The sequence below is a fragment of the Sciurus vulgaris genome (genome assembly GCF_902686455.1).
Source record: "Sciurus vulgaris genome assembly, chromosome: 4".
NCBI classification, from domain to species: domain Eukaryota; kingdom Metazoa; phylum Chordata; class Mammalia; order Rodentia; family Sciuridae; genus Sciurus; species Sciurus vulgaris.
Genome location: NC_136464.1, coordinates 94,185,405 through 94,212,162, shown reverse-complemented (window position 1 = coordinate 94,212,162; position 26,758 = coordinate 94,185,405). Strand labels below are relative to the sequence as shown.

At 39.8% G+C, this 26,758-nt stretch overlaps 1 protein-coding gene across 3 annotated transcripts in view; it reads right to left on the bottom strand.

Annotated features, from left to right (window-relative positions):
• HNRNPF (heterogeneous nuclear ribonucleoprotein F) overlaps positions 1-26,758 on the bottom strand; it is a 118,574-nt gene that overhangs the window by 46,613 nt on the left and 45,203 nt on the right. For 2 of the 3 annotated variants that reach the window (XR_013763445.1, XR_013763446.1), the window contains exons 5-6: positions 5,444-5,536; positions 5,169-5,323 (exon numbers count right to left, since the gene is read on the bottom strand). The exons of the other annotated variant lie outside the window; for it this stretch is intronic. The gene's annotated coding sequence lies outside the window, so the exon portion shown is untranslated. The remainder of the gene's footprint in view (positions 1-5,168; positions 5,324-5,443; positions 5,537-26,758) is intronic. 3 annotated transcript variants of the gene reach the window in all.

The following is a 26,758-nucleotide window of genomic DNA, read 5'->3' as shown; positions in this document are numbered from 1 at the left end:
GTTCTCAGCCGAGTTCTACAAAACCTTTAAAGAAGAGTTCATTCCAATACTTCTCAAAGTATTCCATAAAACAGAAGAGGAGGGAACCCTCCTAAACTCATTCTATGAAGCCAATATCACACTGATACCTAAATCAGACAGAGACACATCGAGGAAAGAAAATTTCAGATCAATATCCTTAATGAACATCGACGCAAAAATTCTCAACAAAATTTTAGCAAATCGCATACAAAAACATATTAAAAAGATAGTGCACCATGATCAAGTGGGTTTCATCCCAGGGATGCAAGGTTGGTTCAACATTAGGAAATCAATAAATGTAATTCACCATATCAATAGACTTAAAGTCAAGAATCACATGATTATTTCAATAGATGCAGAAAAAGCATTTGATAAAATACAGCACCCCTTCATGCTCAAAACATTAGAAAAAATAGCGATAGTGGGAACATTCCTTAACATTGTAAAGGCCATCTATGCTAAGCCCATGGCCAACATCATTCTAAATGGTGAAAAACTGAAAGCATTCCCCCTAAAAACTGCAACAAGGTAGAGATGCCCTCTTTCACCACTTCTATTCAACATCATCCTTGAAACTCTAGCCAGAGCAATTAGACAAACCAAAGAAATTAAAGGGATACGAATTGGAAAAGAAGAACTCAAACTATCCCTATTTGCTGATGATATGATTATATACTTAGAGGAACCAGGAAATTCCACCAGAAAACTTTTAGAATTCATAAATGAATTCAGTAAAGTAGCGGGATATAAGATCAGTGCACATAAATCTAATGCATTTTTATACATAAGTGATGAATCTTTGGAAAGAATAATTAGGAAAACTACCCCATTCACAATAGCCTTGAAAAAAATAAAATACTTGGGAATCAATCTCACAAAAGAGGTGAAAGACCTCTACAATGAGAACTACAGAACACTAAAGAAAGAAATTAAAGAAAACCTTAGAAGATGGAAAGATCTCCCATGTTCTTGGATAGGCAGAATTAATATTGTCAAAATGGCCATACTACCAAAAGTGCTATACAGATTCAATGCAATTCCAATTAAAATCCCAATGACGTACCTTACAGAAATAGAGCAAGCAATTATGAAATTCATCTGGAAGAATAAGAAACCCAGAATAGATAAAGCAATCCTTAGCAGGAAGAATGAAACAGGGGGTATCGTAATACCAGATCTTCAACTCTACTACAAAGCAATAGTAACAAAAACGGCATGGTATTGGTACCAAAATAGACACGTAGATCAATGGTACAGAATAGAGGACACAGACACAAACCCAAATAAATACAATTTTCTCATACTAGACAAAGGTGCCAAAAATATGCAATGGAGAAAAGATAGCCTCTTCAACAAATGGTGCTGGGAGAACTGGAAATCCATATGCAACAGAATGAAACTAAACCCATATCTCTCACCATGCATGAAACTAAACTCAAAATGGATTAAGGACCTCGGAATCAGACCAGAGACGCTGCAGATTATAGAAGAAAAAAGTAGGTCCAGATCTTCAACATGTCGGCTTAGGACCAGACTTCCTCAACAGGACTCCCACAGTACAAAAATAAAAGCAAGAATCAATAACTGGGATAGATTCAAACTAAATAGCTTTCTCTCAGCAAAGGAAACTATCAGCAATGAGAAGAAAGAGCCTACAGAGTGGGAGAAAATCTTTGCCACTCATACTTCAGATAGAGCACTAATTTCCAGAATCTATAAAGAACTCAAAAAACTCTACACCAAGAATACAAATAATCCAGTCAACAAACGGGCTAAGGAAATGAATAGACACTTCACAGAAGAAGATCTACAAGCAATCAACAAACATATGGAAAAATGTTCAACATCTCTAGTAATAAGAGAAATGCAAATCAAAACCACCCTAAGATTCCATCTCACCCCAATTAGAATGGTGATTATCAAGAATACAAGCAACAACAGGTGTTGGAGAGGATGTGGGGAGAAAGGTACACTCATACATTGCTGGTGGGGCTGCAAATTAGTGCAGCCACTCTGGAAAGCAGTGTGGAGATTCCTTAGAGAACCTGGAATGGAACCACCATTTGACCCAGCAATCCCACTCCTTGGCCTATACTCAAAGGACTTAAAATCAGCATACTACAGAGATACAGCCACATCAATGTTCATAGCTGCTCAATTCACAATAGCCAGACTATGGAACCAACCTAGATGCCCTTCAATTGATGAATGGATAAAGAAACTGTGATATATATATATATATATATATAATATAATGGAATTTTATATATATATATAATTATATATATATAAAATATATATAATATAATGGAATTTTATATATATATATAATTCCACAGTAATGGAATATTACTCAGCCATAAAGAATGATAAAATTATGGCATTTGCAGGCAAATGGATGAAATTGGAGAATATCATGCTAAGTGAGATAAGCCAATCTGAAAAAACCAAAGGATGAATGATATTGCTAATAAGTGGATGATGACACATAATGGGGGTGGGAGGGGTTAGAGTTAGGGTTAGGGAGGGGGGCAAGAATGGAGGAAGGAAGGACTGTATAGAGGGAAAAGAGGGGTGGGAGGGGTGGGAGGAGTGGGGGGAAGGGAAAAAATAACAGAATGAATCAAACAACATTACCCTATGTAAATTTATGATTACACAAATGTTATGCCTTTACGCCATGTACAAACAGAGAAACAACATGTATCCCATTTGTTTACAATAAAAAAATGTATAACTTTAAAAATGTGCTAAATGTTCTTAGCACATAGTTTGCATTTACTCAAAAAAAAAAAAAAAATGGTTAACATTTTTTTTCTTGGTTCCATGAATGGTTCCATGAATTGAACCCAGGGATGCTTAACCACTGAGCTATATCCCCAGTCCTTTTTATTTTTTTATTTTCAGACAGGGTCTTGCTAAGTTGCTTAGGGCTGAGCAAGTAAAATTGCTAATTTGCTGAGGCTGCCTTTGAACTCACAATCCTCCTGCCTCAGCCTCCTAGGTAGCTGCGATTACATGTGCACATGCACCAACCTACCCGTCCAGCTCCATTAATCTTAAGACCCATATCCAGAAACTATCTAAATGTCCATCAGCAGCAACAGAGAGACCAAATTGAAAGTATATATATCAATGTAGTACTGTACAATAATGAGAATAAAATAACCTCAACTGCATGGAAGAAATGCCTAAAACAGTACATCCTGTGTGCTTCCATTTATATGAAGTTCAAAGACCAGAAGAATGAACTTGTGGTTACAAGTTCAGAGTGTGGCTCCTCATGCAGAGTGGTCTCTGGACCTGTTAATGGTCTATTTCTTGACCTGGATGCTGGTTCCAAGGTATGCTCATTTTGTAAAAATCTCATCAAGCCAGACACTTCATAGACTTTTCTATATGTATATGTTACTTTGATTAAAAGTTTTTGTTTGTTTGTTTGTTTGTTTGTTTGTGTGTTTGCAGGGTGTGGTGGCTCACACCTGTAATCCCAGTGGCTCAGGAGGCTGAGGCAGGAGGAGCAGGAATTCAAAGCCAGCCTCAGCAACATAGTGAGGCCCTAAGCCACTTAGCAAGACCCTGGGAACCCAAGGTGTAATCCCTGGTACAAAAAAAAAAAAAAAAATGGTTTTGTTTTGGTTGTTTGGTTGTGGTGCTGGGGATGTACATGTTTAGTGCTCTACCACCGAGTTACATCCCCAGTCCAAATGTTTTTTAAACTAATAAATTTTAAAGTCACAAGCTTATTCACAGAAGCATTTGAAACCTAGAGTCTGCCAAAATGGACACTAACCCCTGGGCATTGAATAAAGATCATTAGCCTAACTCTTAGGCCCATTTTACAAATGAGAAAACTGAGGCTTACAATCACTGCCCCCAAGCTGGTACTCTCTGACCACAAGTCAGAATCATACTAGCAACCAGGTTCTACCAGCTGATGACTGCTCATCATGGCCACTTTGCAGCTCAAGAGCAAAATGCATCAGCAATACAGCACAAAAGCAGCAACCCATGCATGAGCACAAGGTCATCACAAAGCGCATGGGCAAGATGTGAACATGTCAGTGACATAAAGCATGTATGTTTAAAACATTTTTTGTACCATTGAGGGACCCATACATGCTATCTATGCAAGAAATGTATTACATATTTGTCTTAAAGGTCTACTTTCTATTGTTAATAAAATACCACAGAATGGGTAAATTATAAGGGAAAGAGATTTGTTTTGGTTCATGTTTCCAGTCCAAGGTCAAGGGGCTACATCTTGTTGGCAGAGTCCAGAAACAGCACAGGGTAAGATATGGGGAATGTGGGGGAGGTCAAGTCCAACTTACTTTTACAGCAGACCCACTCTCAAGATTACCATTAATCCATTAATCACCTGAATAATCTAATCTGCTCATTAGATCAGAGCCCTAATAACCTCTTAAAGGTCCCATCTCTTATAGTAATGTCTCATAATGAGGATTAAATTTTAACATGAGTTAAAGAGGGCAAACTCTAGCAATACCTATCTTCCTACACATAAAAATATGGAGTGGTAGGGCTGGGTATGATATAGCTCAGTTGGTAGAGTACTTGCCTCGCAAGCACAAGGCCCTGGGTTCAGTCCCCAGCACAGCTAAAAAAAAAAAAAAAAAATGTAGAGTGGTTCAGTAATAAGTATACAGATGGTCCTCAACTTGCACTGGTTTGGAATGACTTTTTTGCTTTATGATGGTACAAAAGTGATTTATATTCAGTAGAAACCAGACTTGGAACCCAGCACATGGTGTATGCCTATAATTCCAGCAACTTAAAGAGTCTGAGGCAGTAGAATCACAAATTCAAGGCCAAACTAGGCAACTTAGTGAGCCCCTGTCTCAAGATAAAAATAGATGAAGGTAAAGTGTCTCTGGGTTCCATCCACAGTACTACCGAGACGAGAGAGAGAGAGAGAGAGAGAGAGAGAGAGAGAGAGAGAGAGAGAGAGAGAGAGAAAGGGGGAAAATTACTTGGAATTTTGAAATTTTGCTCTCTTTCCAGGGTGACTACCAGTATTTTACAGTAGAGTGTGTTGTCAATGTTTTTTAGATATAGGTGTTTAATACATTACATGAGATATTCAACACTTAATTATAAAATAGATTTTATGTTAGATTACCTACAGTTAGATTAGGTGTTCTGAGCACATTTAAGGTAGGCAAGGCTATGCTATGATGTCTTGTAGATTAGATGCATAAACTACATTTTTTTTCACTTATAACATTTTCAATTTATGTAGGCTTGCAGGGAAGTAACACCTTCAAAAGGCAAGGAGCATCTGTATAAAAATGCATAGAATGGTTAGACAAGTATATTAGTTATATTAATATTAAAGAACAAATTTAAAAAGTATAGAATAGGACAAAAATCAATTCTAGCCAGACATGGTGGCTCATACCTGTAATCCCAGTGATTCAGGAGGCCAAGGCAGGAGAACTTAGAGTTCAAAGCCAGACTCAGCAACTTAGGCCCTAAGCAACTTAGCGAGACCCTGTCTCAAAATAAAAGACTTTTTAAAATCTGGAGATGAAAAAGATGACTCAGTAGTTCAATAATCCTTGGTTCAGTTCCTGGTACCAAAGTAAATAAATAAATAAGTGAAAAGGGCTGGGGATATGACTCAGTGGTTTCAATCCCCAGTATCAAATAAAATAAAAATTCTCAGTTTTTTAAAATCAGTTCTAAGAAAACATATACACACACAAATCTCTACAGATTGGTAAATTTTATGCCTTTCCTATATTATTATGTGGTTAGGTAAATATGATGTTTAAATGGGTATATGTAAATAGAAAAAGAGAGGGAATATAGAGATACTATAGGACCAGGGATGGAGCTCAATTGGTAGAGTGCTCATCTTGCATGCAAAAGGTCTGGGTTCAGAACTCAAGGAAAAAAAAATTTTTTTTGCTTTTTTTTAAAGTTTTTGTTATGGAGCCAGGAATGGAACCCAGGACCTAGAACATGCTAGGTAAGTGCTCTATTACTGAGCTACACTTCATACCCGCACATTTCTTGACAGATAAGCTGTATGTAGTGATTCAATAAATGTACATCCAGATACTTAATGGTTAGTTAAGTTTACCTGTCAAGGCACCCGGACATTATGCAAACATGTTTTTCCCACCAAAACTACAGTTGGCTCAAGCTGCAAGTGGTCCTGTTCAGTCCAGTGTTAAAGATGCCAGCAGAAAAACAGAGCTTGTGGTGGCCAGTGCCCACGGGAGGTGAGGGAGGAGGGTGGGCAGCACAGTCAGTGGGGAGAATGGATGGGAAATGCAAGAGTGTGACAGCCATGGTATGGAATGTATAATAAGCCCTCTGTGTTCCAGGAACTTCCCTAAAACCTGTACAGGAATCACTCTTTTGGTTTTACCTACCCGGAAATAGATTATTCTACCAAGATAAAGTAAAAGAAACTGGGACCCAAGAAGAACAGCTAGCACACCAGTAACTTTATAAACCATCACGATGGCATGAAAATGGGTAGGCTAGTCCTGATTTTGAAAACATCAGAGCTTGGGGGTGTAGATCAGTGCTAAAGTTGCTTGCCTACAGAAGCGAGGCCCTGAGTTAGATCACCAGCAGACAGAGAGAGAAACAGACAGCGTGCCAGAGCATAGGCTTCAGGTTTGAACAAATTTCTAGCCACCCAAATCTACTCCGGGTGCAAAGATCCAGCACCAAGAGGAGCAGCTAGGAGGGTAGGAATGATGCGGAGACAATCCTTCAACGCCCCCTTATGGCCATTGGAGGTAAAACTGGCCGATCTCCCACAAATGAAAACTGCGGTGGGATTCCACACCCTCACAGGCTAGGCCCACCCTCAGAGACCAGACCACAGAAAGGGTCCCAGGTGAATAAGAAGCACTCACCTATCACTGTGTCCAGTGGGGCTGTGGCCAGAACAGGGGGTTTCTGGGCTTTGCCTGGATCACGGAAATATCAGAGACAAATACTGGGAGGCATTGAGAGACACCTAGATACTGCAAAGATGCAGAATAAAGATGGAAACAACTCGGACTTGAGGAGACAAAAGAGCTCTACCCTGTTCTTCTTGTGGACTTCCAGTCAATCTTCCCACTCTAGTCTCTCCCACCACAATTCCAGAAATTCCTGGGAGCTTCGGTTCCTAGTTCGTGATGGAATTTGTTGGTGCAAACAGGCTTGTTCTGGGATTTATTCTATGCATGGTAGGATTCAGCTTTACTGCTTCCCAAGTTCAGCTGTTATGTCTCTGTACCCCTTCTTATTCTTTCTACTGGAAAGTATGTTTGTCTTAAAAATGTGTGTGTGTGTGTGTGTGTGTGCATTCTTTTTTGAATAACACCTACTCAACATGGTGGTGCACACCAGTAGTCCCAGTTCCTTGGGAGGCTGAGGCAGGAGAATCACTTGAGACCAGGAGTTTTAGACCCCCTGGGAAACATAAGGAGCTGTAAAGTTGGGCTGGGAGTAGAGCCCAGAGGTAGAGTATTTGCCTGCCATGTGAGGCACTGGGTTTGATCACCATAGATCCCTGGCATAGCCCTGATCCCAAACAAAAGCCGTCTCCTGGGGCCCCACATTAGCACTTAGCAGGTTCTGGAACATGCTGGGAGGGACTGGAGAAACTAAGAGATGCAAACTCCCTCCCCTGCAGTCTGTACTGGGAGATTTCCCCTGCATTCTCATACCTTCCCCCACCTCACCCACCTGCCTCAGGCCACATTCCCACTTCTTCCACAAACATTGCCATTGCCAAGGCCCAGATTCTGGAACCTGATCACCTGGATTCTAATTCTGGTCTGATCATTTAGTAGCCTCAGTGTTCCCCCATATGTATGGAATACTGACAGTACCAATTTAACTGAACAGAATGAAGAACAGGGCTTTGAAGTCAGACTGACCTTAAAGAAGACACTTCAGTTTCTCATCTGTAAGAGGAGCACAGGGGCTCTAAACCCTTAGGTGGGAAGTATCTAATTTTGCACTTAAGTCTAGCGTAAGACTTAAGACAGGAGATTTGGCCACAATGACTTTCCAAATTTCTCCTCACCCCTTCTGCACACAATTAGCTCCTACCTTTTCCTCTTGGTCCCTCCCTCCCAGTAGAATCCAGCCTGCCTGTTTTATGGCTGCTAATCCCTTCCAAATAATCCCTCAATCCTCATCACATACAGACTGCCCAAACAATGGATGATTGCCAATTCTGGAGAATCCCTCCATACAGGCTGCCCTGCCTCTGACTGCTGATCCTTCGAACAATCTCTTTATTCCCTCTTCAGAAAGTGGCTGTACCAACCCCATCGACCTCCCCCTCCCATCTTCCCCAAATAGCCACCCTTTTGCCTCTTCAAGGAGAACAGCAATCTAGAATAATCTTAATTATGCTAACAGTGCCCTACCTGATTCTCTTGTGTATCCTAATGTACAGTTAAATGAATAGGTGATACCCAGTGCAGCTGAACAGCCCCGTTGTTACCCAGAGAACTAAAGTCTCCCATGAGAACCCCATCACCTCACCTGATTCTTCAGGGAATGGGGTGGAGCAGAGACAACCCCAGTCTGAATTATACAGTTACCTTTAAAATTGTGTCTACTCTATACTTCCATGTATACTTTTACTACTACAATAGTCTTGAATTTTACTTATATGCTATCTTTGCACCCTCCTTTCAGTCACTCTGGTATTTACATTACCCACATAGGTATGTGTGACTCCAGTTCGTTCAGTGAACTATGAATTATGTGGAGCAAGATCCTAATCCAAAAAAATATGGTGATTACCTTTCTCTGCTCAATGGAAAAATTTCTTCTGTTAATGGAGATTTATATTGTTTTTGTTTGTTTGGTTGGTTGGTTTGGATAAGTTTGGTTTTGGTTTTTCTATTAAAAATAGTCTTAGCTGGGCACAGTGGCTAACACCTGTAATCCCAGTGGCTTGGGAGGCTGAGACAAGAGTATGGAGAGTTCAAAGCCAGCCTCAGCAAAAGCGAGGCACTAAGCAACCCAGTGAGACCTTATCTCTAAATAAAATACAAAATAGGGCTGGGGATGTGGCTCAGTGGTCGAGTGCCCCTGAATTTGATCCCTGGTACCCAAAAATAAATAAATAAAAAGTCTTTAAATGGAAAGGGGGTGGGGAACAGTTCTTGAAATTTATTTAAACCCCATGTCCCCCCACAACCTGACCCCCCCACACCCAGCCAGTCCTCCCTCGTTCAGACCTCCACCTCTAACCAGATTCCCATGCCCAGCTACCTTACGTGGCTAGAGGATCCCCAAGATCCAGACCCCTCTTTTCAGACCCTCCCCATGCCCTTTCCCCATACCCAAGCCTTAAAGCTGCCCCCACCACCCTCCCATGTAAGTCCTCTCCCATGCCCAGCTCTACCCCCTATATCTTGGTCCCCAAGCTAGTTCCCCAATATCCCAGCACCTCTGCATTCCAGGCCTTCCATGCCCCCAACCCAATCCACCCTCCTCCATGTCCCAGCCCCCCGCCCACATCAGACACCCCTGCTGGGGCTACTCCCTGAGCAACAGAGACTTCCAACTGCTGTCCTGCTCCCCACTAAGGTCCCCACCTCACACTGAGACTTCCCCAAGACCAGATCCCCTCCCCAGGCTAGGCCCACTTCAAGCCTCAGACCCCTTCACACTGCCCCCACCCCGCAAACTTGGGGTCCCCTCCAAAAGCCTTTGGAAGTTTGGTGGGAAATGTGGTTAATGAGTATAGTCAATTCAAAGAATATTTAAAACCAGGCACTGTGCAGGAAGACATCAAACTCCCTGGAATCTTGCTGCACATATGTTGAAAACACTTGATAGAAAGTTTCACAAATTTGACAACATCCAAAACTTTTCTAAGACATTAACAATAATAAATGGTGAGGCTGAAAGAAAATTTTTTCCTGTGTGTGTGTGTGTGTGTGTGTGTGTGTGTTATTGGGCATTAAACCCAGGGGCACTCTACACTGAGTTATATCCTCAGCCCTTTTACTTATTTTTTTTTTTTAATTTTGAGACAGGGTCTTGCTAAATTGCCCAATCTGGCCTTGAACTTTCAATCTTTCTTCCTGAATCTCCCAAGCCGCTGGAATGACAGGCTTGCACCAGGAAGCAAGTTGTTTTTTTTTTTTTAATTAACCTTTATTTTATTTGTTTGTTTATGTGGTGTGAGGATTGAACCCAGGACCTCACCTATGCTTAGGCAAGCACTTTACCACTGAGCTACAACCCCAGCCCAGGAAAAAAGCCAGCCTCAGCAAGTTTTCTAAGCTCTCAATTAAAATTTTTTTCAAGAAGTGCATCAATCATATAGGAGAACCCATTTGTCTTCCATTCTCTTTCTCATCAATTATTCTAATATTCTAAATTGCTATATGAAGTAGTGATGGTGATTATGCATTAATAATGTGACACGCAATTAATTTTTTTAAATTTTGAGATTTTCTTGTTATATTTTTTATTTGGGGGTTTGTTCTTATTGAGGCTTTTGTTGTTGTTGTTTTTACCTAGGGCCTCTGGCATGGTACACAAGGAACCCACCACTAAGCTATACCCTCAACCTCTCTTTTATCTTTCTAATTTTTAATCATTCTAAATAAATATGAAGCTTGGTGTGGTAACACACACCTCTAATCCCAGAGACTCAGGAGGCTGAGGCAGGAGTATCATAAATTCAAGACCAGCCTCAGCAACTTAGCGAGGCCCTCTCTCAAAATAATAAATTTTAAAAAAGAACTATGAATGTGGCTTAGCGGTTAAGCACCCCTGGGTTCAATCCCTGGTATCAAAAATAAAAAAATAAATAAATATAAATTTTCAGACAAACCTGGTATATTCACAATTTTTGTGTTCTTTTCTTAGAGATAATACTCCTATTGTGCTTAATTCAGCTCCCACTTCTGGATCTGCGTTCCTCTTCCTGGGGCAGTCCTGTTACTCTGAGAGATAGAAGGAGACACTTGCTATTGGACACCATGTTTGGACAACATTAGCTTTTACAAGCAATGCCAATTTTTTTCCAAGGTAGGAGCACTAGTTAGAAATGAAAATAGGACCCATACACCCCACCTCTGCCCGAGCTTAAGAGCCTAGTAGAAGGTCCTAGTGACTGCTGTTGGTGAACAGGTAGAAAATGGCAAACTCCTCCATCCCTCCAGGAAAAACCAGTTCTCCAGCTCCTCTGTGGTGTCCACGATGGCTTTGGATCCTCAGCATGGAAAATCCCAATGTTGTTCATTAGAAGTTAATATATTAATATTTTACTAGTTTAGAGGCAAGTAATAGCTCTCAAGAATTTATGTTTTGGCTGGGTGAGGTGGTGCCCCAGGCAGAGTACAATGATGCACGACTGTAATCTCAGTAATTTGGGAGACTGAGGCAGGAGGTTCATGAGTTCAAAGCCAGTCTCAGCAATTTAGGGAGATTCCATCTCAAAATAAAACATAAAAAGGGTTGGGGATATAACTTAGTGGTTAAATGTCCCTGGGTTCAATCCCTGGTACCAAAACAAAGGGGTACACCTGTGGTCCCAGCTACTCCAGAAGCTGAGGCAGGAGGATCACTTGGGTTGAGGAGTTCAAGTCCAACTGGACAATATAGTGAGACACTGCCTCAATGATAATAACTATTTAAATATATATATATATATATATATTTTTTTTTTTTTTTTCAAAGTATGAGACACAAACTCAACTCAAAATGGATCAAGGATCTAGGAATTAGACCTGAGACCCTTCACCAAATAGAAGAAAAAGTAGGCCTGAATCTTCATCATGTTGGCTTAGGACTAGACTTCCTTAACAAGATACCCATAGGGCAACAAATAAAGCAAAAATCAATAAATGGGATAGATTCACACTAAAAAGCTTTTTCTCAGCACAGGAAACAATAATGTGAAAAGAGAGCCTATAGAATCTTTTCCACACACTTCAGACAGAGCACTCATCTCCAAAGTTTATAAAGAACTTAAAAAACTTTACACCCCAAATACAAAGAAACACATCAATAAATGGGCTAAGGAAATGGGCAGACACTTCGCAGAAGATATACAGGTGATCAACAAATATATGAAAAAGTGCTCATCATCTCTAGTAATTAAAGAAATGCAAATTAAAGCCACCCTAAGATTTCATCTAACTCCAATTAGAATGGCTATTATCAAGAACACAAGCAATAATAAGTGTTGTCGTGGATGTGGGGAAAGAGGCACACTCATACATTGCTGGTAGAGTTGCAAATTGGTGCAGCCACTCTGGAAAGCAGTATGGAGATTCCTCAGAAAGCTTGGAATGGACCCACCATTTGACCCAGCTATCCCGCTCCTCAGTTTATACCCAAAGGACTTAAAATCAGCATACTACATGATACAGCCACATTAATGCTCATAGCTGCTCAATTCACAATAGCTAGATTGTGGAACCAACCCAGATGCCCTTCGGTTGATGAATGGATAAAGAAACTGTGGTATATATACGTGGTATATATACACGATGGAATATATCTCAGCCATAAAGAAGAACAAAATTATGGCATTTTCTGGTAAATGAAGGAAGGTGGAAAATATCATGCTAAGTGAAATAGGCCAAGCCCAAAAAACCAAAGGCTGAATGTTTTCTCTGATAAGTGCATGACTATATATAACAAGAGAGGAAAAGAGGGAAGGAACTTTGGATATTGTAGAGGAAAATGGGGTGGGAGGGAATGGGGAACAGAAAGATAGTAGAATGAAACAGATAGTATTACCCTATGTATATTTATGATTACATGAATGGTGTGAATCTACACTGTGTACAACCATAGAAATGAAAAGTCGTACCCCATTTGTGTACAATGAATCAAATGCAGTCTGTAAAAATTAAAAAAAAATAATAATAAAAATAAATAAATAAATAAGGTTAACCTGAATTGTTCATGCCCCACCCAATAGAGAACAAGGACTTCAGGTCACTTCTCCCAAATCACCCTTTCTCAGCAAGAAGCAGCTTGGAGATGTGTAGCCCATTTTCCATAGAAATGCAACCCAGAAATCAACAATGGGGAAACAAAACAGTAGTCCACTTTATGCTTTGCATATAGCCCTTGCTGCTCTGCCACTAACACTTACTTTTTAAAAAGACATGTTTCTTTCTCTCCCTCTGACTCCCTAATCTCTCCTCTCTAATCTCAGAGGAAATAGAATCACCTTTCTTCCCCAGCCTAGGCAGAGTTATCTGTCCTTGAGCACACACCCACCACAAAAAGGAAGTAATTCAGATTTGGGGATGGCACCATAAGATTTCAGAAATGACTATCTTCCAACAAGTGAATTACAACTCCCAACAGAGAACATGTGGAATGTAGCCTTTGAATCACCTCTTTAACACTCCCCCACCTCCCACACCCATTTCCCCTGATGGGCAAAATCACAGCCTCTGGTTCAGGGGTCCCCTGTGCCCTGTGTTTCTCCTTTGCTAGCAAAGCAATAAAACTTCTTTTTCCTTTTTCTCAGAAAAAAAAAAAAGAAGGTTAAGACTGCTTCCTAATTTCTTAACATGATTGGATTTTTCCATATTGTTTACTAAATTTCAATTTTTTCATTAGGTCTTTTAAGTTTGGTAAACAATGCTTTAAAGAACTTATTCTCTATTGTAGTCTGATTTAGTAGAATATAACACTGGTCCCTTTGTTTATTGTAAAGCAGAATAACAAATGACTGCAAAATGTTGCAGTTTTTAAATTAGCTACTGCTGAGTGTAGACAATGAAGACTTTGTCCAACTCTGATTGCACTGGAGTCCAAATTTTAGGTGGTCACAATTTCAATGAGTAATTTATTTAACAGACCAGCTTCTAGAAACTACAGACATTCATTCCCACTTCTATGCTAACAAACAGAGCTAAAACCAGCTGAAATGTTTAAGACTCTACAAATTGTGCTGCCTTTGGTCTTGAGTCACCATGTTTACATTCTTTCAACTTTAAGCAAGTGGTTCTCCTTATCAGACATTTATTTTCATTATAACTAACTTATTTTGATAAAGATGTAGATAAAGAAGTTTGAGAGATATTTCTTGGAATGAGAGCCACTGGTCTGAAACAAGATAGCTTTTTCATAATTATGTTCTAATCTACAGTGTAAGTATGGGGCAGGGATTGCAGCCCAGTGGAGGAGTATATGCATGAGGTCCTGGGTTTAATTTCCCAGCACATCTTCCCCTATAAAAAGATTTTGGTATGTATTTGACGGTTTTTTTCCCCAGGTTCTGGGAATTGAACTGAAGGGTGCTTTACCCCTGAGCTACATCCCTGCCCTTTTCATGTTTTGAAATGGGTCTTGCTGAGTTGCCAAAGCTGGCCTTGAACTTGCCATCCTCCTGCTTCAGCCTCCTGAGTATCTGGGATTACATGTGTGACTTATATTTGGCTTATTTGGCTCAGTTTAACTGGGAAAAAAATAACATGGAGAAATTTATGAGTGTGGCTTATACATGTTTTTTGTTTGTTTGTTTTTTGGTGCTGGGGATGGAACCCAGGGTCTCGAGCATGCTAAGCATGTGCTCTACCTCTGAGCTATAAACCAGCCCTGAGGAAGTTTCCTCACTGGAAAACCAGTGCTATGCTTTAGACATGAGGTGTCCCCAAACACTCTTTTTTTTTTTTTTTTTTTTTTTTTTTTTAATTTAGAGAATACTTTATTAGTTTCTGTAATCAACCCAAACACTCTTATGTTAATGCAGATGAAATAATCAGAAGATCTGTAACCTAATCAGTCCATCCTAGTTGGAATGGAGTAACTGGGTGTGGTAACTATAGGCAGGTAGGGCATGAATAAAGGAGGTGGATCACAGGTGGGCCCCTTTCCCTTTCTATGCTTCCTGACTGCCCTGAGCAGAGCAGTTCTCCTCTCCTCTGCCTCATGCTTCTGCCAAAATGTTCTGCCTCATCTTAGCCCAGAGGAATAAAGTTCACCAACCACACATTGAACAACTGAAACCATGAAATCACTTTTCCTCCTCTTGTAACAGGGGTCCACTTTATGCTTGGAATATAGCCCTTGCTGCTCTGCCACTGCAGCTTATTTTTTTAATAGATATGTTTCTTTCTCTTCCTCTCTCCCTGCTCCTCCCTAATCTCTCTCCTTCCCTAATCTCAGGGAAAACAAGATTACCTTTCTTCCCTCACTTTAGGAAGATTTTATCAGTCCTTGAGTACACATCCACCATAGGAATGAATTAATCCAGACTCTGAGGATGGTACTAGAAGATCTCAGAAATGACTGTCTCCCAAATTAACAAGTGAATTACAGCTCCATCAGAGAGCATGTGGAATGTAGCCATTGAATCACCTCTTTGAAAGCCCCCTGTTCCTACTGATGAGCAGAATCACACAGCCTTTGGGACAGGAGTCCCCTGTGTTTCTCCTTTGCTAGCAAAGCAAAAAACCTTCCTTTTCCTCAAAACTGCATCCTAGGGGGCTGGTGATATGGCTCACTTGGTAGAGTGCTTACCTAACATGCACAAGGTCCTGGGTTCAATCCCTGGCACCACCACCAAAACAAAACAAAACTGCATCCTCATTATTGGATCTGCATGGGAACAAGGACCAAGCTTTCCACAACACTCTAGGTTATTCTTGTCAAGTATTTTATCACAGCAAGAAAAAATTAAGTCAGTAATAGAAAGATGGGTTTTAAATATTTGTAAGCCACAGGAGGTTAGGAGTGTAGCTCAGTGATAAAGAACAAGCTCAGCACATACAAGGCCCTAGGGTTCGTCCCAAGCACTAAAAAAGAAAAAAGAGAAAAAAAAAGTCTTTCCTCTCATTTTCTCAATCTACAATTGGTTTTGAATGTTCACTACCTGATTCAATCAATACTCGAAAGGTTATATCATCCCTTTCTTTTTTCTATTCAGTCATTCAAGCCATTTTGTATTTTCTTCTTTGAAACTCCCAGTGTCTGCAACACTTTTGGAACATTAGTGGACCTCAGGGCAAATGTTGAATTAATCAATAAATATATACGAGTAGCTGAGCATCCTAGTACATACCTATAATCCCGTCTACTTCGGAGGCTGAGGCAGGAGGGTTGCAAATTTGAGGCCAAACTGGGCAATTCAGTAAGACCCTGTTTCAAAATTTAAAATTCTTAAAAATGGCCAGGGATATAGTTCACTGCTTGCTTAGCATGTGTAAGGTTCTAGGTTCAAACTCCAGTACCTAAAAGAAAATGAAAACAAAAAAACACATACACATTCTAAGTAATTATATTAGAGTGAAAATACTTGAAAAATCATAAAATCAAATTTTTAATTTATTTTAAAAAAGATGGTACACGTGGTACATGAACAATGAGAACAACTTTTCAACAATTGGCACTCTAGTGAAAATAAAATGTACACTTACCTGAAATATTGTTGTGGGGTGCAACTTAAGAACAGAACAATCACCACTGAGAAGACTAAATTTGAGAGTCTTTATTAAGCCAGCTGGCTGACTGTCTCACATAATGCCCCAAAAATAGCTACTGGGGGAACAGCAACGACCATAAGGTTGCAGGGGTTCTTATACCATAAATCAGTACATCAATCATAAGTGTCTGTTGCTATGATTCAAAATTACAAACTAACATCATGAGATTTGAAATCAGCAGAGGGGGAAGTGGGTCAAAACAACCCACTAGGACAAACTAAAGAATGGTTACTAACATCCAAACAATCATTGTTGACATCATTGTTCACATGACACATTGTTTAGGAGAAATAGGAATCAAAAAAAGAACAATTTTTCATCATATAAGAATTGTCATTTTGTCATTTTGTATTACTAAACATGCTAAGTAACTGATGATGGGTATAAAGGTGGGATGCTCCCATGGGAGAAGAATTTCCTGTATAACATGGAGTCTCAGCGCAAAATGGAGTCTGTTTAGTCATTGCCCATATAGCCTGGCCTGTAACATTTCCATAAGCCAAATCTGTCAGCCTGTCACAATATTGAACGTTATTGTTGCCAAAACCTCAGTCCTTGTCCCCAATGCCAATCCAATAACGAGGAAACAGTTTGAGAAAAAGGAAAAAGAAGGTTTATGGCTTTGCTAGCAAAGGAGAAACACAGGGGGACTCCTGTCCCCGAGACTGAGATCCTGCCCATCAGCAGGAACAGAGGGATTTTAAAGAGGTGATTCAAAGGCTACATTCCACATGTTCTCTGTTGGAGTTGTAATTCGCTTGTTAATTTGGGAGACAGTCATTTCTGAAATCTTCTGGTACCATCCCCAGAGTCTGAATTACTTCATCCCTACGGTGGGTGTGTACTCAAGAAAAGATAAATCTGGGGGCTGGGGAGATAGCTCAGTTGGTAGAGTGCTTGCCTGGCATGCACAAGGCTCTGGGTTCAATCCCTAGCACCACTAAAAAATTAGGGCTGGGGTTTCAGCTTAGTGGTACAGCACTTGCCTAGCATGTGTGAGTCACTGGGCTTGATTCTCAGCACCACATATAAATAAGTAAAATAAAGGTCCATTGACAACTAAAAAATACCACTGAATCATACCCTTTCATTTTTTATTTATTTCTAAGTTTACACAGCAACTCTATTTTTACTGAATATTTATTTATTTTCCAGATAGGGTCTTCCTATGTTGTCCAGGCAGGCCTAGCTTCCTATCCTCAAGGGACCCACTTGCCTCAACATCTCAAGTAGCTTGGACTACAGGTACACACTACCACCCGGGTGAACTGTACATTTTAAATGAGTCAAATGTATGGTTAGAGAATCACATCTCAATAAAATTGCTTTTATATCACATTAAAAGTAAATTACATGTGCAACTAGTTGTATATAAATGTTGGTTTCTTTGGAGACAGGCACATCACCTAAACTCCCTGCAACTCATTTTCTCATCCTCAAATTGGAGTGATGAGGCCTCCCTCCAAGGTGGTTGTAAAACAGACCAGCTGTTTTGAAAGTTGTCTGTGGCAGTTACTTTTGCCTTGCCCTGCCTCTCCCTTATCCTTGGAGGTTCCCTCCCTTTTGCTCACCATTCTAAATTCTAAAGAGAAGCCCCACCTAAATGGCTAAGGTGTTAACTGCTAAATAATATTTCATTAGATGTACAGAACATCTGATAACCTTTGTAACACCTCTTCTCAGCCTTTAGTTCTGTCTAGAAAGAACTACAGGTACAAGTCACAGGAAGTTGAGGTCCATTTCATGCTCCCCCCCAAAAAAAGAATACATACCCTGGATGAGAAAGGCCCCCGCCACCCCCTACACACAGCCTTTCTGCCCTGCTCCTCCTTTCCCTATCAAAGTCCTTCATGCCCCTAAACCCCTAAGATGGAGCTTTGAGGAGAGAGATCCTCTATTCTCAAGATTACCAGTTTTGTGTGTGTTGAAAGCTCAGTCCTTGTCCCTGATGATGCCAATCCAATACAAGGACACAGTTTTGAGAAAAAGGAAAAAGGAAATGTATTGCTTTGCTAGAAAGGAGAAACACAGGGGACTCCTGTCCCAAAGGTTGTGTGATTATGCCCATTAGCAGGAACAGGGGGCTTTTAAAGAGGTGATTCAAAGGCTACATTCCACATGTTCTCTGTCTGGAGTTGTAATTCACTTGTTAATTTAGGAGACAGTCATTTCTGAGATCTTTCTGAGATTCCCAAAGGCTGGATTACTTCATTCCTATGGTAAGTTAGTGCTCAAGGATAGATTAAATCTGTCTAGTATGGAGAAGAAAGGTAATCCTATTTCCCCTGAGATTAGGGAGGGGGACAGGTTAGGGAGGAACAGGGAGCCAGGAAGAGAGACATCGATTTTAAAAATAAGTTGTGGGGCTGGGCCTCAATGCTGGAGTGCTTGCCTTGCACACAAGAGGCACTAGGTTTGATCCTCATCAATACATAAAAATAAATTAATTAATTAAATAAAGGTATTATGTCCATCTACAACTAAAGATAAAAAGATATGTTGCAGTGGTAAAGCAGCAAGGGCTATATTCAAAGCATAAAGTGGATCACTGTTACATGTGTAATTCCAATAATTTGGGCAGCTGAGGCAAGAGGATTGCAATTTTGAGACTAGACTCAGCAATTTAGCAAGACCCTGTCTCCAGATAAAAATAAAGACAGCTGGGGATGTAGCACTGTGGAAACTCTGAGTTCAATCCCCAGTAAGAGTGGGGGGCAAAAAGATTAGCAAGCCTGATTTCTTCCTACCAACCTTCCTCTTACAAATATTGACCTTTGAGTCAGGCAGCCCAGACCTTAACTCTAGGAAGTTGGGAGGATTATATGAGTTAACACATAGAAAGTGTTGGAAAACAGCCAACCAGACAGCAAGTACTCAATAAACATGAGGAACATGTACTAATATAAGGAGACACAGAAAGTGTTTGAATAAACACTTGACAGGTAGTCAATAAAAGTCTTTCAGGAATAAAATATATGAAGTTAAGTTCTATGGGTGAAAGGGTAAGGAAATAGAGATTGAGGGGTAAAAAAGACTGGAAGGCAGCAGTGGAGGAGGGCAAGGAAAGAATGGAGGAACTTCAGATGGTGTAGAGGAAAATGGGGCAGGAGCAGGTGGGGGAAGGAAAGATAGTAGACTGAGACAGACAGTATTACCCTATGTACATGTATGATTATGGTGTGAATACACATTGTTTACAACCATAGAAATGAAAAGTCATACCCCATTTGTGTACAATGGATCAAAATGCAGTCTGTAAAAATAAAAATAAAGAATAAATTTTAAAAAATAAAGATATAAACTACTGAAAAAAAAAAGACTGGAATAAACTAATGCTTTCAGCTGAAAAATCAGACCTTAGAGAAAAACCACTCAAAAGAGAAACCAAGCCAACTTAAAAACCAAAAATAAGCCAAATGACTGGGAATACAAATCATTTCTCAACAATAACCCTGAACGTTAATGGCCTAAACTCATCAATCAAAAGACATAGACTGGCAGAATGGATTAAAAAGAAAGACCCAACAATATGCTGCCTGCAAAACACTCATCTCATAGAAAAAGACATCCACAGACTAAAGGTGAAAGGATGGGAAAAAACCTACCACGCACATGGACTCAGTAAAAAAGCGGGGGTTTCCATCCTTATTATCAGATAAAGTGGACTTCAAGCCAAAGTTAGTCAGAAGGGATAAAGAAGGACATTTCATACTGCTTAAGGGAACCATAAATCAGGAAGACATAACGATAGTAAATATTTATGCCCCAAATAATGGTGCATCCCTGTACATCAAACAAATCCTTCTCAATTTCAAGAATCACATAGACCACAACACAATAATTCTGGGTGACTTTAACGCACCACTGTCACCACTAGATAGATCTTCCAAACAAAATCCAACCAAAGAAACCATAGAACTCAATAACACAATCAATAACCTAGACTTAATAGACATATATAGAATATTCCATCCATCAACGAGTGGATATACTTTCTTCTCAGCAGCACATGGAACCTTCTCGAAAATAGACCATGTGTTATGCCACAAAGCAGCCCTTAGGAAATGCAAAAAAATAGAGATACTGCCTTGTGTTCTATCAGATCATAATGAACTTAAGAGTAGAAATCAGTGACAAAATAAAAAAGGGAAATTACTCCAACACTTGGAGACTAAATAATATGCTTTTGAATGAAACATGGATAACAAAAGACATCAGGGAGGAGATTAAAAAATTCTTAGAGATCAATGAGAACAATGATACAACATATGAAAATCTCTGGGACACTCTGAAAGTGGTACTAAGAGGAAAATTCATTGCATGGAGCACATTCCAGAAAAGAATGAAAAGTCAACAACTAAATGACCTAACATTACAGCTCAAAGCCCTAGAAAAAGAAGAACAGAATAACAGCAAAAGTAGTAGAAGACAGGAAATAATTAAAATCATAGATGAAATTGAAACAAAACAAACTATTCAAAAAATTGACAAAACAAAAAGTTGGTTCTTTGAGAAAGTAAACAGAATAGACAAACCCTTAGCCACACTAACAAAGAGAAGGAGAGAGAAGACTCAAATTACTAAAATACATGATGCAAAAGGAAATATCACGACAGACACCACTGAAATACAGAACATAATGAGAAGCTACTTTCAAAATCTGTATGTATTCCAACAAAATAGAAAGTACCGAAGACATTGACAAATTTCTAGAGACGTATGCTCCTCCCAAACTGAACCAGGAGGACATACACTATTTAAATAGATCAGTATCAAGCAATGAAATAGAAGAAGCCATTAAAAATCTACCATCCAAGAAAAGCCCAGGACCAGACGGATTCTCAGTCAAGTTCTACAACCTTCAAAGAAGAACTCATTCCAATACTTCTCAGAGTATTTCAGGAAATAGAAAAGGAGGGTACCCTACTAAACTCATTCTATGAAGCTAATATCACCCTCACACCCAAACCAGGAAAAGACACATCAAGGAAAGGAAATTTTAGAACAATATCCTTGATGAATATAGATGCAAAGATCCTTAACAAAATATTGGCAAACCGTATCCAAAAACATATTAAGAAAATTGTGCACCACGATCAAGTGGGGTTCATTCCTGGAATGCAAGGATGGTTCAACATTCGTAAATCAATAAACATAATCCATCATGTCAATAGACTTAAGGATAAGAATCACATGGTTATTTCAATTGACACAGAAAAAGCGTTTGACAAAATACAACACCCCTTCATGCTCAAAACACTAGAAAAAATAGGGATAGTAGGAACATACCTGAACATTGTAAAGGCTATTTATGCTAAGCCCATGGCCAACATCATTCTTAATGGAGAAAAACTGAAACCATTCCCTTTAAAAATGGGAACAAGACAGGGATGTCCTCTTTCCCCACTTCTATTCAACATTGTCCTCAAAACTCTAGCCAGAGCAATTAGGCAGACTAAAGAAATTAAAGGGATACGAATAGGAAAAGAGGAACTTAAGCTGTCACTATTTGCGGATGACATGATTCTATATTTAGAGGATCCAAAAACCTCCTCCAGAAAACTTCTAGACCTCATCAATGAATTCAGCAAAATAGCAGGCTATAAAATCAACACACATAAATCTAAAGCATTTTTATACGCAAGCTACAAAACAGCTGAAAGGGAAATGAGGAAAACAACTCCATTTGCAATAGCCTCAAAAAAAGTAAAATACTTGGGCATTAATCTAACCAAAGAGGTAAAAGATCTCTACAATGAAAATTACAAAACACTGAAGAAAGAAATTAAGGAAGACCTTAGAAGATGGAAAGATCTCCCATGTTCTTGGATAGGCAGAATTAATATTGTCAAAATGGCCATACTACCAAAAGTGCTATACAAATTCAATGCAATTCCAATTAAAATCCCCATGACGTACCTTACAGAAACAGAGCAAGCAATCATGACATTCATCTGGAAGAATAAGAAACCCAGAATAGCTAAAGCAATCCTCAGCAGGAAGAATGAAACAGAGGGTATCGCAATACCAGAACTTCAACTATACTACAAAGCAATAGTAACAAAAACAGCATGGTATTGGCACCAAAATAGAAACATAGATCAATGGTACTGAATAGAGGACATGGACACAAACCCAAATAAATACAATTTTCTCATACTAGACAAAGGGGCCAAAAATATGCAATGGAGAAAAGATAGCCTCTTCAACAAATGGTGCTGGGAAAACTGGAAATCCATATGCAACAGAATGAAACTAAACCCCTATCTATCACCCTGCACAAAACTCAACTCACAATGGATCAAGGACCTTGAAATCAGACCAGAGACCCTGCATCTTATAGAAGAAAAAGTAGGTCCAAATCTTCATCTTGTTGGCTTAGGATCAGACTTCCTCAACAGGACTCCGATAGGACAAGAAATAAAAGCAAGAATCAATAACTGGGACAGATTCAAACTAAATAGCTTTCTCCAGCCAAGGAAACTATCAGTAATGTGAAGAGAGAGCCTACTGAGTGGGAGAATATCTTTGCCACTCATACTTCGGATAGAGCACTAATTTCCAGAATATATAAAGAACTCAAAAAACTCTACACCAAGAATACAAATAACCCAATCAACAAATGGGCTAAGGATATGAACAGACACTTCACAGAAGAAGATGTACAAGCAATCAACAAACATATGAAAAAATGTTCACCATCTTTAGTAATAAGAGAAATGCAAATCAAAACTACACTAAGATTCCATCTCACCCCAATTAGAATGGCGATTATCAAGAATACAAGCAACAATAGGTGTTGGAGAGGATGTGGGGAAAAAGGTACACTCATACATTGCTGGTGGGACTGCAAATTAGTGCAGCCACTCTGGAAAGCAGTGTGGAGATTTCTTAGAAAATTTGGAATGGACCTACCATTTGACCCAGCTATCCCACTCCTTGGCCTATACCCAAAGGACTTAAAATCAGCATACTACAGAGATACAGCCACATCAATGTTCATAGCTGCTCAATTCACAATAGCCAGACTATGGAACCAACCTAGATGCCCTTCAATTAATGAATGGATAAAGAAACTGTGGTATATATATATATACAATGGAATATTACTCAGCTATAAAGAATAATAAAATTATGGCATTTGCAGGCAAATGGATGAAATTGGAGAATATCATGTTAAGTGAGATAAGCCAATCTCAACAATCCAAAAGACGAATAATCTCACTGACAAGCGAATGATGACATGTAATGGGGAGTGGGAGGGGGGCAAGAATGGAGGAAGGAGGGAATGTATAGAGGGAAGAGAGGTGGGAGGGGTGGGGGGAAGGAAAAAAATAACGGAATGAATCAAACATCATTACTCTATGTAAATGTATGAATATGCAAATGATATGCTGTTACTCCATGTACAAACAGAAACAACATGTATCCCATTTGTTTACAATAAAAATTTTTTAAAAAATTAAACACACACACAAAAAAACTAATGCTAAACAAGAGTTGTTTATGTAAATCTTTATATGTACTAGAATTGGGAGTCAAAATAGTATGTTCGGATTCCACTAGATATAGTAAGAGTTGCATACGTTTTTTACTTTAACATAGCAATATTAAAATATGCCTGAAATTATATTTTTGCAACTATTTAAGTTTGTGCTAAAAATTTTAAATAGTAACATAAAGCTATGCAAAAAGTATTATAGTTTTTTCAAAAACCTTCAAAGACCACTTCAATTCATGGATATGCTCCTGAGGGGGTAGCATATGCAAAGACTTTAAAGGTCTTATGATAGGGGTCCACTTTATGCTTTGTGCATAATGCTACTCTGCCATGGCAGCTTATTTTTCTAATGGATATGTTTCTTTCTCTTCCTCTCTCCCTTCTCTTTAATCTTTCCCCCTCCCTAGTCTCAAGGGAAACAGGATTACCTTTCTTCCCCATTTTAGGCAGATTTATCTGTCTTTGAGCACACACCCACCATAGGAACAAATTAATCCAGACTCTGAAGATGGTACTAGAAGGTCTCAGAAATTACTGTCTCCCAAATTAACAAGTGAATCACAACTCCAGAGAACATGTGCAATGTAGCCTTTGAATCAACTTTTAAAAAAACTTTTTTTTGTAGTTATAGATGAATAGAATATCTTTATTTTGTTTATTTTTTATGTGGTGCCTCACATGTTAGGTAAGTACTCTGCCACTGAGCTACAGCCCAACCCTAAATCAACTCTTTAAAAGCCTCATGTTCCTGCTGATCAGCAGAACATGGCCCCTATTTCTCCTTTGCTAGCAAAGCAATAAACCTTCTTTTTCCTTTTTCTCAAAACTGTGCTCTCGTTATTAGATTGGCACTGGGGACAAGGGCAGAGATTTTGGCAACAGTCTTAACAAAAGGATTCTAGGGTTCCTGGAGCTTATCATGCATGGGAGAGAACTGAGAGAGAATTCAGAGAAGGTGGTTCTAGTAGAGCCTTGAAAGTCAAAGCTTGTACTTTGTGTGAAGAGCAGAGGAGGAAAAACGTGAGTCACACAGATATTTAGGAAGCAAAAAGGACAGAAATTGTTTTAAGATTGGATATAGAGACTTGGGGGGGGCAAGTAAAATCTAGGATGATGCTTAGGTTTTTGCTTTTATTGCTTGGATGGAGGATAGAGAGTAGGTGGAACAATCTAAAGAAGAAACCAAGCATTTATTTTGGGAAATTTTGAGCTTCAGAAGCCTGTGAAACAATCACGTGGTGACAAAAGACAGGCGTAGGCATGGTGGTCTAGAGCTGAAAAGAAAAAGCAGAGAGGAATTTCAAGGAGGAGTGGTCATCTCGAATGTTGCTTGAGGGGAATTTAAAAAAAATTTTTTGTACTGGGGATTGAACCCAGGGACACTTAACCATAGAGCCACAACCCCAGCCCTTTTTATTTATTGAGACAGGGTATTGCTAAATTGCTTAGGGCCTCGCTAATTTGCTGAAACTGGTTTTGAACTTGCAATCCTCCTGCCTCAGCCTCCTGAGTCACTGGGATCACAGCTGAGATGCCACTACACCTTGCTTAAGAGGATTTTTAAAGACCTAATTATTCATTCATAAGTGTATCCATTCATTCACATTTTACTCAGTAATTTATCCCTGATTTTGTTCAATATTTAATTTGTACATATATCCAGTTTCCATGCTGAATTCCTGCCAGGAGTCAGGGTCTCTGAGGGCAATTTCGTGAATGATAAGCAATCATGGAAATGGGAGAAAAGGGAGGCAAGTGATCAAAATAGACATACCAATAACTGTGATGCAGGGCTTGGGAAAAGTGGGTCCCCATCATTGGGGCAGTGGAGATACATGAACAGGAAAGTTACCCTAAGTGGGCAGCTACTGAGTTGGGCACATTGGGAAAGAATAGGTTTCCATGGGAGAGAGGATAAGGTCTAGGATGGAGAGAAAAGACTGAATAAGGGAGATAATGGAGTTGCTAGTAGAACTGGATTGAATGTGGCAAGGAAAGGGAATTGTGTTGCATAACTTCCCTAACAGTGTTGATCCACTGACAGGCTGACCATGTTGAGTGATATAATTTCAGAGCTCAATAGTCCATTCCTTTGATAGGGTCATAGCCTGAGAGGGAGAACCCTTTCAGGTGCTCTCCTGCTACCCAGGTCTTCATTCTTACCCTCCTAAACAGCTCCCCAAAGGGAGTTTTCAAATGCAAAACTACCAGTGTCTTTCCTTTGCTGAAAACACGCCCAGGATCTGAGGCACGTTTGCGGGGCATCTGGCCTCACTCACCGGATCGGCCCGAGGGTGCACTCCGCCCTGCCATCCTCACCCACTATGCTGTCTCTTCATGTTGACTGCCTTAGAGGCTGTGATTACTGAAGACCGCCACTCTCGAGGTAGGCGGTCTACCTCGGTCAAATGGGTGAAAGAACGGGTAAAAACCCTACTGTTTTGAGTATGCTGAGCAGCGCAACCCGGCCCCGACAGGCTGCGCAAGCGTGGTAAGGCGGCAGCTTGACAGGCACTTCGGTTGAACCTGAGCAGCCAATTCACGGGAAGAGGGGCGGGACTATTTCCGCTACAGGAAAGCCCCGCCCACATGGACTGGGCCTTCTCCTCAGAGGCGGATTCGCCTGAGGACCCCGCCTCCACCGACATTCCTTTGTGCTGATTGGCTAGTCATCTCATGTGCCAGCTCCGATTGGCTATCTTGTGACTCCCCGCACAGGGGCCTCCAAGAGGATTATGGGGTTGTTTGTGTAGGCCTGATTGTACGGAGTAAG